The following is a 13,493-nucleotide window of genomic DNA, read 5'->3' as shown; positions in this document are numbered from 1 at the left end:
CTTTCTTAATTTTTTTTTTTTTCCTCCCCCCGCCCCCCGCCCCGTTTGTCCTCTCCTCCCCGTTCGGGTTCCAGCACTTGCATTCACTCTTTGAACCCGTAGGGATGGAGGCAGTGGTGCGTGTCCAGTTCGCGCACTGGGAGCCGCTGGGTTTCCGGAATCCCACAAATTCTGCACTGACCTTTATAATTTTGCCTCTCCAGCATGTTTTACAGCGAAGGGAGCTCTAACATAACGGCAAAAAATGAAGATGCGGATAGAAAAAGCGATGACAGGCTGAGGTGGTTGTAGTGAGGGGTTCAGGACTGCGGGTGACACTTTGGAGGGGGTGGGAATCTTGCCCTAGGGCGAGAAATGGTGCAAGCTTGACCGGCGCTGCCCTGTCCTCTTCTTTGTGTTTAAAAAGAGACCGTTGAGTGCTGGCTCACTTTCCTCTAGGAGGAACAGAACCAGTGGTGTTGCTGCTAAGTTCTCCTTTTCTTGAGAGTTGAAAATTGACGAAAACCACAAAATCTTGAGGTTGCTTGTGAGAATTGGGCAGGAACAATAGTCAGGAAGCCACTAATAACACAAACAACTTCTGATAGTTTATTTTAATGAAGAGTGATCTTATGTGCCCCTTGGGTTCTGCAGAGGGCTTCTTGATGTGAGAAAAAAAAATTCTAATTTCATGCTTGCAAAGTGTTAATTGACCCAAATCCCGTAAGATTGTTCATTCAAGTTCAGTCCGTGAGGTTAAAGGTGAAGAACCGCATCCTGCGCAATTTTTCACAGAGTGAATTTCAAATAAGTTACCCCCTTGATTTCAGGGTGGCTTTGCAGAGAGGCAGCCCGCTTCTTGCAGGACTGTGGCTTAAGGTTCAGAGATCTAATATGCAGCACAACCTTATCTAGTTTCGGCTCTGGTAACCGGGAGGGTGTGGAGTGTTGTACACCCTGAACTTTGTTTCTTTTCTGTGTAGGTAACAGCCCAGGCTGTGTATGTATGGGAGCCTGTATGTGTGACTGTGTGGGATTACTCTGAGCATCAGGAATTTAAAAGTGGTGGTATTATAATCAAGTAAACTATATAATGCTAGTATGAATGGCTGTGCTAAATTATGAGGTGTTTGGTTTTTTTTTTAAAGCACATCTTTGAGCAAGGCTCTTCTACCTCAAGAATGGCCTTGGGCAGGAGGGTGAATCAGAGACACTCCTCTGGCTTTTTATTAGCTTCCGGGGTGAGTTTTTTGTGCTGGCTTGAGCCAACTGCTGCGGCTGAGAGCTCCTCTCCCAGAAAGGGCACTGGATTGTGAGTAAGCAGGGTGGAGGAAAAACTTGCCTCTTCCCTTACCAATCAAAAAATGTGCTGGTGGGAGGTATCCCCTTACTTCTGTGTGTTCAGACAGCTGTGTGAAAAAAGATCCTTCTTTCCCCTGTATGCAGAGACCTGGACCAAACTGACAGAGAGTCTGTAATGCTTCAGCTCTTGTGTTAAATTTGCACCAGAACTGATAGGGTCAAGCCACAGGCAGTAAACAGAATTATTCATGCAGGGACTGGCTTTATCAGGCAGTGTTTGATACATGGCATTAATGGAATCGTTGTCAGCTTGATGTTTGCAGACGTGTGAGTTTTCTATCTACAACTGCATCCCGTGCTGTGTCCAGGCTTTGCGCTCGGGTACCAGTCCTCATTAGTTTTGTGCTTAATTTGAAGCAGTTGATGAGGATTGAAAGGAAAGTGTGAGCTGCCTGGGCTGTTAATCTGCCTGCTAACCGAAGTGCCTGTTGGTACCAATTATGAAGGTGGTTGTAATGAGGGTAACACCACTATTTGTGTGATACAGGCCATCAGGTGGTAACAGCTTCCATTCACTGATACCGTGAGTAAGCTGATAGTTGTGAAGTGTAAAGATACAAGTTCCTTCTTTTCAGCAAGAACAGACGCACTGTGGCTGTTAGTAATCGGTGCTTTGGAAACTAATACAGAACTACTTGCATTTATTTTAAACACAACCTGGTAAGTCTTAGCAATGCAGGAAGAAGTTCCAAGAAGTGCACATGTGATTCAGTGTCACTTGTCTGATTTTTGCATTTCAGTTCAGAGTGGTGTGTGTCCTGGGTTATATTCCACAGATTTGTTGATCGTGGGTTCGAACTGATTTGCTGCCTTCTGGTTTTGTCCTCAGTTGGTTAAACCTGGAGAGTGCTACCTCTGGTGTGGATAATACAGATGGCACATGGGCTGAGTTTGAAATGGCAGACAGCAGGGAGTGTGAGATTGGGAATTGCAGGATTTTTAGGGAAGCATACGTGAGAGACAAATGGCTTGAAGTTTCTCACTTGCAATTTTCAACTCGGTAACAGATGGGATTTTGGAAGCTTCAGCCTTGTACAGGGACAGAACCACCGCTGATCATCTGATGGACAACGTCTCGCCTTTTACGCGACAGGATTGTCTGGGTCTCACAAAGCTTCCGTGCAACACGCTTCACCTCTAATTTGGGAGGGAAAGAGACTATCTGGTGCATCTTCATTGAGAGCTGGTCAGTTTGGGGGCCAAAGGAAATGAAGTAACCTATTCTTGGTTAAGTGCTTCTCTCAAAAAAGAGGTGTCATTTGCAGAATGCCCTTCACACAGACTCTTCAGTCAAAAGAGCATGCTCTGTAGAACAGTACACCCCAATGACTCCCCATGATTTTTAACTTCTACTATCGGCTTGTTTTAAAATTATTAACTTAGGGCGTAAGGAACCAACAGTGTAATTATTTTCTTTTCCTGCTGGCAGTAACACAGGCTTGATTAACTTAAGTATAACACTTCAGTTGTAAAAGCAATTCTTTAATTAGTCATCATCTGTTCTTAACATGTAAGTGTCCTTTGTGGGCTGGAGACGACTGTGGTAATGGTTTCAGTACCAAGTATGAGAGAATCGGGAGTCTATGGAATCGTAAGCTGTTCTGTTCTTCTATAAATCCAGGCTGCTATCAGAACAAGCAGTCGGACTCCTTTTTCCTATTCCTTCCTGCAGGCAATAGCAGTGTGGTAAACCAGATCAGGGAACTGACCTGGCTCAAAACCAATTCAGAAATGAAAAGTGCTTTCAGCCCGAATGGCTTCCAGGTGACTGTAATGATGCGTCAGGTACACACGTGCTTTACATGTCACCTTTGGCTGTGAACCTACAGGATGGGTCCGTTTATGTAGTTTGATCTGTGTGTGTGCCTGATGTTCTGCCAGTCCACAAATCTGGTCTACCAGAATAAGAAATGAATAACTGAAGTTTTATTGAAAGAGCTCTGAGACGTGTGGTCCAGAATACTTTGCGTTTTGGTGAAGATGGATGCACCGGAGTCTCTTGAAACGTAAATTTACCCTTATTTTTGGGGTAGTGGCTGTTTCATGGAGCTTGTATGGTAGGACTGGGGAAGGACCAGGCAAGTTATCCTGACCAGTCCTCTGCAGTTGCAGGCGATAATGGGCCATTCACTCCACATGCCGCAAAATGCTTCAACCCAACAAACTTGGAGCTTGCAGCAAAACCCTGAAAGCCACAAATTGTGATGTGCTGCTTAGAAGGAGCAAGTGGAAGCTTAGCAATATTTGTTTCCGATGATACCTCCAAATTTTTAAATGCGTAACTTAAAATATTACCGTGAGCCCATAAAAACTTCACTGATCAGTAAGGTATATCAATGCATTTTTTGTATTTTATTTGAGTAAAACCAGAGTCATGTTTTGTTTAGAATATGTCTTAAAATGTTGGGGGAAGCGAATTAAACGAAGCGTTGCTTCTGTGAAAGGTGTCTTGAATCTGGTACATTTTTAAAGGCGAGGGGCTGGGAGGGGAAGGTTGACAGTCTTTTGGGCAGCTTTCATTCCCAGGCTTTCCCTATTTCTTCACATCCCGTTCCAGGGATTCCCATTTTGCACTTGGGAGACATGGGTGCCCATTTGAAAGGGAATGGCTTGATTTGATCCAGTTCCGAAAGAAGCGTGTCCACTTGCTATGGCTCAAGTACCTTAGCCATTAAAGAAACTGTCATAGAGGCAAAAAGCAACCTTTGAGTTTCAATCTATCTTTTTTTTTTTTTCTGTTTGTTTATATTTTCTTTTTAAATAGATTTTTTTTTTTTTGGTAAACTGACAGGTAATTACCCCTAATAGTTCTTGGTGGCCTCTTAAACCCATTACATTTTTCCCTGCTGGAGGGGCTGGAGCATAGGACTGTTCTTGTTGTGAAGAAGTATTTACTTTGTCAAAATACCATGTGGTGGTTGAGTTACAATCAGCTGCGTCATGTCTTAGGAATGGCAGTAATTTTTCAAATGTAAACCAGTGCCTGTCAGCTACATTTGTGATTTATGTGAGCAGAAATGCAAAGGATCAGCGAGGAAGAGAGAGTGCTGCAGAATAAGATATTCTTACTAATGGTTTGATTTGTGATAACTTCTGATATGCTGGGCCATCAGGTCTTGGCTTCATGCTCAGAGCTCATACATCTTCTGCAAAGTTACCACGATATAGAGTCTGTGATCAAAGGACTTTCACGGTACTGATAGTAGTACATCATGTCAAATTAGAGCAAAATTTGTATTTGTTTCGACTTGCTGCTTGCCTTACGCCTACTACTTCTGCAGAATGCATCTAGCTTGAAATTTAAATCTACTCTTGTGCAACAAGGGCTCTAGAAAGATGGAAGAGCCCATTCCTGCTGCAGAAGTGGCTGCCGTCCTTTCTGTTGATAGAAACACTCTGTAACTACTCATTTTCCCTCCCATTTGCTTCATTACGATTTGTGTCTAAAAATCGTGTTGATGGCAATACCAACAAGACTTTCAACAGGGAGGAGTAAAAACTTGGAGTTGTTGACAGCAGGAAGTTTTGAATCTTCAGAGTAGTATACGACGCTTTATTTCGGATTTGGTTCCCCAGTTTTTAGTGCTGTGTCTACAGTTTACTTGTTGGGCAGGTTGGCTGTGCTACTTCTTGCTTCCACAGTCCTTCCTATGTTTTGTTAATCCATGTTAGCCTGAGTCTGTCTTCTCTTACTTTTGGGGAATTACTCCTTAAGTAGTTTCCTGTGAAACTAATCCAGTGGACTTCAAAGGCATTGCTGACATGAACAAGACTTGTAACTGTTCTTTTTCTTATTCTTACTTAGAAAACCAGTATTTCTAGAAGTATCTTGTGACTTCTGGGTGCTTTAGCTCTTGGGTATCCACCCTGAAACATCACCAACAGTTCTGATGTTTAAGAACTATCATACAGTTCATATTACTAACAATCAGGTCCCTTTACAGAGGCTCTGAATCCTCCCTTGAGGCACCCAGAACTTCTAGTTGCCTTCTAGAGTTTTGGCTGAGCTGTCCCAGCTGATTAGATGTGGCCCTAATTGTTCGGAGGCGTCAGAGGCTGTAAGTACCAGCTTCCGCTCGAGCTGGGTGTGTGCCCACAGCTGAATTTCACACCATCTCTTGAATATTCTTACGGTTCTTCGTTTGGCATAGGACTATTTGCTAGCACAAATGCAGATAGGAATTCTGGCTTAAAAGTTCAGGAACTGAAAAAAATAATAAAATAAAAAATATAAATAAAAAATAAATAAAATAAATAATAATATAATTAAAAAATTAAAAGTTCAGGAACTGAAAAAACTTGAGCCAAAAGCATATCGATCAAGAAGCAGTAAGCGTGTAATAATTTTTCCCTATCATTAAAAAGTTGGAAAATGCACACCCCTCCTACATGGAAGCTTTGCCAAAGCTCCTTTAATTAAAGAATTGAAAGTCAACCTTTTCTTTTTTCTTTTTTCTTTTTTTTTTTTTTTGGCTATGTAACTTGCACTTGACTGGTAGGACATTTCTGTCAATTAGTGCTTTGGGGGGGTGGGGAAATAAAATCCTGTTTGTGTTAGCGCATTAAAGACACAACCATGGCCAAGTTAAAACTACCTTAGTCTGAAGTCATAAACGCATTTATCCCCTTGCTACCAGAATGAGACTCTGTTTTCAGGTCTGCTGCGTTTAACTTAACGGTTGAATGCCTAAAATACTGTAATGAATTTTGGCGCGTTTGCCAGGAAACGTGTGCTAATAAAACTGGAAGATAAATACGAATTACTAACCAGCTTTCTAGGTGGCCAGTTCATGGTTGTCTTCAAAAACTGAAGGTGTTACGGAGTGCTAGTTGGGCCAGTTACTTCAGTGATAAAAACGTCTCTGGTGCAGTACAGACTGTACCTCCTAGGAGGATCTCCCAGGTTTAGAGGGGAGGGCAGTTTCGAGGATGAAGTGCTCTGGCAGCCTCTTGAACCTTTCAGATTGGTGTCTGGCACATTGTCAGAATGCATCTAAAAAAAGTAGTGGTTGTCCCGTGGAGATTGTTCTTTGGGCGGTTCTTACACTCTCAGATTTTTGAAGGTGTTGCTGCAATAAAAGTGGACCTCGTTCTGAAAAGTGCTGAATCTGGGCAAAAAGTTAATTGAGATACGATGGAGATAATAATAGCTCTCTGCTCTTGGGAAGCTTGGTACTTTGATCCTCCATAATAATAATAAAAGTTTATAATTTCAGCTCTAAAGTTCTAACACTAGAATGTCACGGGCAAATAGTGGCCAATTAATACTGAAAGAGTGCTGCTTTTTTTTTTTTTTTTTTTTTTTTTTTTTTTTTTTTTTTTTTTTTTTTTTAAATGCAAGAGTAACTAGCTTAAAATTAGAGCCCCGATTCTTGCAGCACTTCCATTCTCATTGCTCTGATGCTGTCGTGGGGGCTTCAAGCTGCAGAGAGATGGACCTTAATGTAAAGGAATAAAGTAGCTCTAGAAAATGGGAGGGAAGGCTACAGTGTGTGGTACCTAGTTCCAAATTCTTTATCTCCTTGCATCTTAAGCAGTTCAATTAAAAAAATGATGTGCTTACTGCAGATTTGGGAGTAGCTTGTTCTTCATTCTCCTTGACAACAAAAGGATCAATATTCTTGTTTGGCTTTTTTCCTGCCAGAGTACAACCCTTAGTTCCCAGCCAAGATTTCCTGTCCCTCATTTCAACACTATTCGCCTGTTTGCTGTTTGCTTGTTACCTGAGATAGGTGGCAAGATAAAAATGCTTTGGAATTCAGGGTCTCTGGAAACGTGAAACTGCATATCTCGCTGTGCAGCGCCCGTTCTCCGATTGGGGCGTGTGTCATTTTGCAAACACGAATCAATGGAACCACAAGCATCCATTATGGGCGAGTAATCTGTTAGGAAGCCCGTGTTGAATGAGAGGACAGAAGGTGCAGAGGCTAACCAAAGTCCCTATGGTTATGCATGTTAGAAATCCTACTTGTGCTTAGCCCAGGGGCCAGCATGAGTTAGCTCAAGCCTAACTTCCACAGAGGTGCTGTTCAGTGGAGGTAAAGAGTTCCTTGGCAGCATATCCCCAAAATATATATTTTTTTAATATGCTTTAAATCATTTCTTAAAATGCAGTGGGCCAATCCACGCTATGAATTCTTATGCAAACTGTTGGAGAGCTTGTCTGTCTTTCTGAGCACATGGATGGAAAGGGGAAGGTGTTGGAGGCCTGAGAACACTTGTACAAAAATTGGCGGCTGTGATTCTGGTGGGTTCCGTGCGGCTGATGAAATGGGATCCCTTCACTTTATCTTCTCCGTGGGTCTGTCACCTTGAGTTTAGTGTTGATATGTGAAGGTGTGATGCTAGCAAGGGACAATGCTGAAGTTTTAACTCAAGTGAACTTTATGGTTAAGACTAGCCTGTAGGCACAGTTGGACTCCGCACTCAAGTGCTTTACTCATTAGACCTCCTCTCATCTCTCTACCCTTGCTCCCTCTGGAAGTAATGCATACAGCAGAACTCATTAGATAGTAATACTCCCAGTTCTGTACAGTAGTATTTCCAAGTTTTCTTTCTGCTTCCTTTGATGTTTTGCCCAGTAAGAACTAGGACAGTAACTTAAAGCCAGTGGCAAATTCATTTAATTCTTTTGAAAGTGCCACACGCTTTCAAGTTGGGAATTAGCTGAGCAGTCCAATTTATCAAGTGATGGTTTGGGGTTTTTTGCTTTTACAAATCTGCTTGAAAATTTCATTGCGAAAAGTTACTCCTGTACTTAATGTATCCAAACACAAGTTGCACATTTGCAAGCTTAAGGAAAAAAAAAAAAAAAAAGGTGATTACAGAGTCTTGATTTTTCAGTTGCGATTGTAGGTGTGTTGTAAGTGAGCGTTTGTTTCTTCACTGGCTATAAAAATGGAAACGTTCAAAATCAGAGGTTACTTTTGTGAAAATTGGATTTCAAAGCTCTGGTAGGTATATGCAGTTGTTAAAACCATAATGTAAGTACCTCAGCACTCAGAAGGCTGCAGGTATGAACCCCTCCTTTTCTGGAGGACAACCCAAAGAGTGGTTATGTGCCTGTTTTCTTCTAAGTCTCTTTCTCAGAAATGCACAATACAGAGCAGATGCATAATATTTTAAGTTCACTGAATTCCCCTGATACCGACAGGCTGACCTGAAGACAAACCATTCCTGATTCAGCTGAAGCCAATGCCCAAACTGTTGATTTCTGTGATTATATGATAGTTGAAAACGTTCCGAGGTTAGAACGATTGCTCTAAAGGACAAGGCTATGATTTCATAGATTTTTTGGGAGAATACTAATCATTCAGGCTAGATGTTACTGCTCAGATTTCAAAGAGGCAGAATAAAGCTGCAGGGCTTGGGAGATACGCACCTCACAGGAATATCAAGCACCCTTTAACCTAATCAGATCTATAAGCCACCTGTCATTACGGTATCTCTTTCTTGTAGCCTCACCAGTAGATGAAAAGGAGCAGTCTTGTCTTGTATCCTGCCTGTCGAGAAGGTCACTGTGTCACAGTGAAAGCAGTTGAATGTATATCTTAGTGAATAAATGAAATAATTAAATACACCAGGTGGGTGCGTTTTGTGAAATCAGAGCTGGTAGAAGACGCGGCTTGGATGGCACCAGGATTGAGGGTTCTCTAGCATGATAGTCGTAACAGCACTGGTGCACCTTTCCTCCCTGAGCTGACTTTCTGCTGCCCAGAACTGAGCACCTCTGAAGCACGAATGGCAATCCTGAAAGTCAGTGACCCCCTTCCAGACCCGACGAGCAGCGTGTTGTCATATTTTTGCTCTTGGAAGCGGCTCTTGGCCCGTGAGTTCCGAGCTGGGTACTCCTGCATCTGTTCATTCCGCTTGAGCACTGACATGTTACTGCACGTTGTTCAGTTTGGAGCAGCCAGACCTGAAACAGACTGGAGCCTTAAAAACTGTTGTACACTGTGGCTAACACTTCATCATTTTATCTTCCCTTTTTATGTTTGACCACTGTCAGGCAGGCACCGTTTTCACTGACTGCAGGAAGTAGATGGAGGCTGGCAGCGTAGTCGGAACAAAAGCCCAGGGCATTCCTCTAAACCACAGCCTAGCTAATCTTGCAGACAGCCTTAAATGGTTGTAGAAAAGAGGTGTTGAGGTAACCTGATAAAAGTATGAATCTCAAGAAGAGAGGGTAGGCTATTTTCTTTTTCCATCTGTGTTATCTGCAAAAGGGGACATGTCATGATGTTCAAGGAGACTGGAATTACAAGTCTAGGGTGGTTTTGGTTTGGGTTTTTGTTTTGTTTGTTTGTTTTTTTTTTTAATCAAGCACCAGATGAAGTAGGTGTAGTATATTCAGGAGCTGGTTGGGTCCTGCACTGCTAGTAGTGATTTATTCCTTCATTGGCTCAGCACTTCCTCTTACTCCAGACATAAACTGAGACAGCTGATGTAGATTAGTTCTTTATCTGAGCTTAAAATCCCTAAGAGCCCTTTAGAGTGAAAATAATAAAAGGAACTAGAGAGCCTAGTGAAGAAAATAACAAAGCTAACAATTTGTGTGCGTGTGTTGCCCACATGTAAAATAAAATGCATACTTAACTGTTGTGTCCTGCGACTCTGCTATGCGCTATCCTGGTATGTGTTTTAAGGAACATGGTTTAGAAAGCGACATCTGTAACTACATCCATGTTGAGATGGGTGGAAGGGAAAATTGGACTTTTGGAGATGGGGGGTATTTGTGTCACTTCAGGGTCAGAGCGGGTTATTGCAAATCCTAGCAGCTCTGAATTCAGTTGGTTAGGCAGAGGGTGAAGTTGGTGGGTTCTACTGTAGCAGGATTTTGCCCAGAGGGTCTGTAGGAGTGCCTGACCGAGTGTATTTGGAGAGACTTGGTTTCTGGTGGTTTTCCTGCTGTAGGTTTTTCTTTGCCATTGGGTTCCATGACCTAGTTGCGAGGAGGAGGCAGAGAGGCCAAAACTTTAAAGTTCTTCCATCCGGGCAGAACGTGGAGCCACTTTAAAACGTGCACTTAGTGACAGAAAGAGATTACAAGATTTTTCCAAGTGTCTATCTGCTCCTATACAGCAAATTCTGGCTTAGGACGCTATAATGCTAGCACCAGTGCACTGTAGCCTTGCTCTGCTAGCCAGGGACATAAAAGTACAGAAAAATCACTGGTCATCAAGAAAACTTATTCTAGAGTCTCATCAGTATAACAGAGGGATTCTGTGCAGTTCAGATCACAGAAACAACTATGGTTTGGCTGCTTCTACCCCAGGCACACTTACAGAGAGACCAAACACCTTGCGCTGGGGTGACGTTATTACTGGTATCCAACTCAGTGTGTGTTCAGGATGTACATCTCTGTCCCGTACTGCAGCACAGATGCGCTCTGAGAACAGAATCTCCCCTGTTTTCTTAGAGCTACTGTGGTATAAACACTTTGCAATAAATGTTTGAGGGGAAGATCTGCAGAGGTGAAAAAAATCGAGATTATTTCTTTTTGTTTTATAATCAGTAGGTCTCTTGCTTCAAACAGTTCTGAATCATCTCTGTCTGCCTGCTGTGAATCTACTGAGAAGCTCTGATTAAAATACACGGGCTACTTTGTCACTGGGTCTGCCCCTTGCTCCAGAGCATTGTTGTGGAACTGACTGTGGTTTTAGTCTGTAGAGTTTAAAGCCATAAGAGACCATTAGATCATCTAGCTGGAGCACTTGTGTAAGGATTGTGAAGCCATCCATATTCCCATGGGCTGAGGTTGTTAAGTTGTTTTTTTCTAAAGCAATCCAGGCTTTAAGAGATTAAGCCATTGATCCTTGAATCTGATCCAGTCTATGATGGAGAGAGAAACAGGAATATCTGAAAGCTGATGATGGCATGACTGAAAGATAAAATCTTCCCCAGTCCCAAATTTGGAAGTTAATTTGATTTAGACCCTTTGTGCAGGACAGACTCTACGGAACCTTAGATTATTTGCCTATCCCATCTCCGGGATAATATTCTGTTATTCAGAGGAAATCAGAAAAATCTTAGCAGCCTTTTTGATCAACCGCACATCTGGCAGACACACTTCCCTGTCCCCGGCAGGTGAGCACGTAACACCCTTATCTGCGTTTGCTTATTGGAACAGGCTTAGGTTGGAGCTGCAAGTGCTGGAAGCATGTTGGGGATGGCGGATCTTCATTCTTTTCTCATAGTTCTCAAAAGAAAAGAATGAACATAGAACCTGACAGTTACAGAATTCAAATTAAAAAGGCTGTGCTGTATCCTCCTGCGTAGGCAAACGCTTTAATTTCTCAGTTGATTTAATGCCCATTTTTAAAATAACCCAGCTTGAAAATTTTAAGAATAAGTCCTTCCAAGTGTGTTCCTGTGTGTGAGGTCATCCTGAAACAAGATCTTAAAGATCCACCTGTAGCTCTTCAGATGTTTGACTCTGAAGCCTAATGATAGCTGTTTAAAACATTTCCATCCACGTAATCCTGTTATTCTGGATTATTCGCATTCAAAATGCTAAACTGTCACTTGGAACTTTGCAGAATTGAGGCTGAATGTCAGCATCAACCGATTCAGGAGTAGTCATTTTTTTCATAACAATCAGTCAATATGCATGTTTCACAGTGTTGAATCATGACTGACTTTTTTTTTTTTTTTAAGTAGTCTGACATAGAAATCTTAATTATGCTATTCTCAATTTTTCAGACACAAATTCCTGGGAAGTTGCAAGAATGTTTTTGCTCAGACATCAAAAAGCCTTTGTTCCTATTAAGAATTAATTCCTTGGGCAGTTCCTTGTTTTTTAAATAAAGCCACTGTTTTTTTGGTTATATCTTGGCAACAGATAGCATACCAGGCTTCTCCAAATGGGGCTGTCCGGCAGAAATGCCATTTCTTAATACAGGGTTGTTGCAGCATAAAAGCACATACTTCTGTTTCCGTACAATAGGTTTTGACTCTTCAGCTGAAAGATGCAATGAGCTGAAGTCTGGTTATTGGAACAGCACTGAATGTGAGTCTTTGTTCAGAGGAAGCAAGGCACAGCCCTCTCCTATCAGATAGTGGCGAGGGCAGGCTTCAGAGAAGTGGGACATGGTATTTGGAAGCGGTTATCGAGTCTTTGTGATGGGAGGGGGTGTGTGTGTGTGTGTGTGTGTGTAGTTATTTTGAGCCAAGTTAGAGATAACGGATCTTGCAGTGGCTGTGTTTTTCAGGCCAATAATCCACATTTGAAATGCATTTAAACAAGTTATTGCGGGAAGGATTCCATTTCATTCTGCTTTGAATTACACACAGAATACTGTGTGGGAGTTTCTGCCTCGTTCACTTTAGTTTCAGCCATTTTAGCTCAGCTTCACTTTTAGTCTTGAAAACGAGTTACTGTCTTGCGGTGAAAACAGATCTAGGAATTAAGACTTGGTTTTCACCTTTGAACGTGCTGCAGATGAACAGTATGGCGTTCGTTTTTTCTGCCCTGAGTTCCTCTGCGTGCGAAAGGTTTGGAGCCTTTGTAACGTGTCAGTGGTACTGTGGGAGCGCGGGCGATCGCTTCTCCAGGTGTGTGCTGGCTCTTCAAAGCCCAGTCCGTGTGTGGCACTGGAGCTGAGGACACCGTCACCTTCCTCCCCGATGAATGGTGTCGGTAGGCACTGAAGAAATGAGCCTGGCACTGCTGTCGTGGAGACATATTCCAAATCTCCCACGTTTCACTAAAAGCTGCGTCGGGCTCAATGAGTTGCTGATAGACTTCTTGCCAATTAAGGCTTCTCCCAGGACTCTTCGTCAAAGTGAAGCTTTGTGGGTTTTGAAAGTGTGTTTTGGGTTTGGTTGGGGTTTTTTTTTGGTAATATAATTGTGCTCCTTCTCATTTTCTGCCCCATGCATGACATCGAGGCTTCTTATTAAGTGCCACTGTCTGGTATTTCCCTGCTCAGGGACGTGTGCTGTGATTAATCTTGTGTCCTCGTACAACTGGAGGGAGTGACATAACTAAACCTGCTCTTCCCATCATAATACTGCTGTGTGCCAGCCCACGTCAAACTCTGTGCCGTCTCAGAAACTTCCAGCTCACCGTGGGCTATTACTCAGAGCCCTGGAAAGCCCAGGCTGTCTCTGGTTTCCTTTGCCATTCGTGTAGTCCTTGTTTCTGGGGATGA

Source organism: Athene cunicularia (genome assembly GCF_003259725.1).
Source record: "Athene cunicularia isolate RWA chromosome 22 unlocalized genomic scaffold, athCun1 chr22_part1, whole genome shotgun sequence".
Taxonomy (NCBI): Eukaryota; Metazoa; Chordata; class Aves; order Strigiformes; family Strigidae; genus Athene; species Athene cunicularia.
This window is presented reverse-complemented; position numbering follows the sequence as displayed.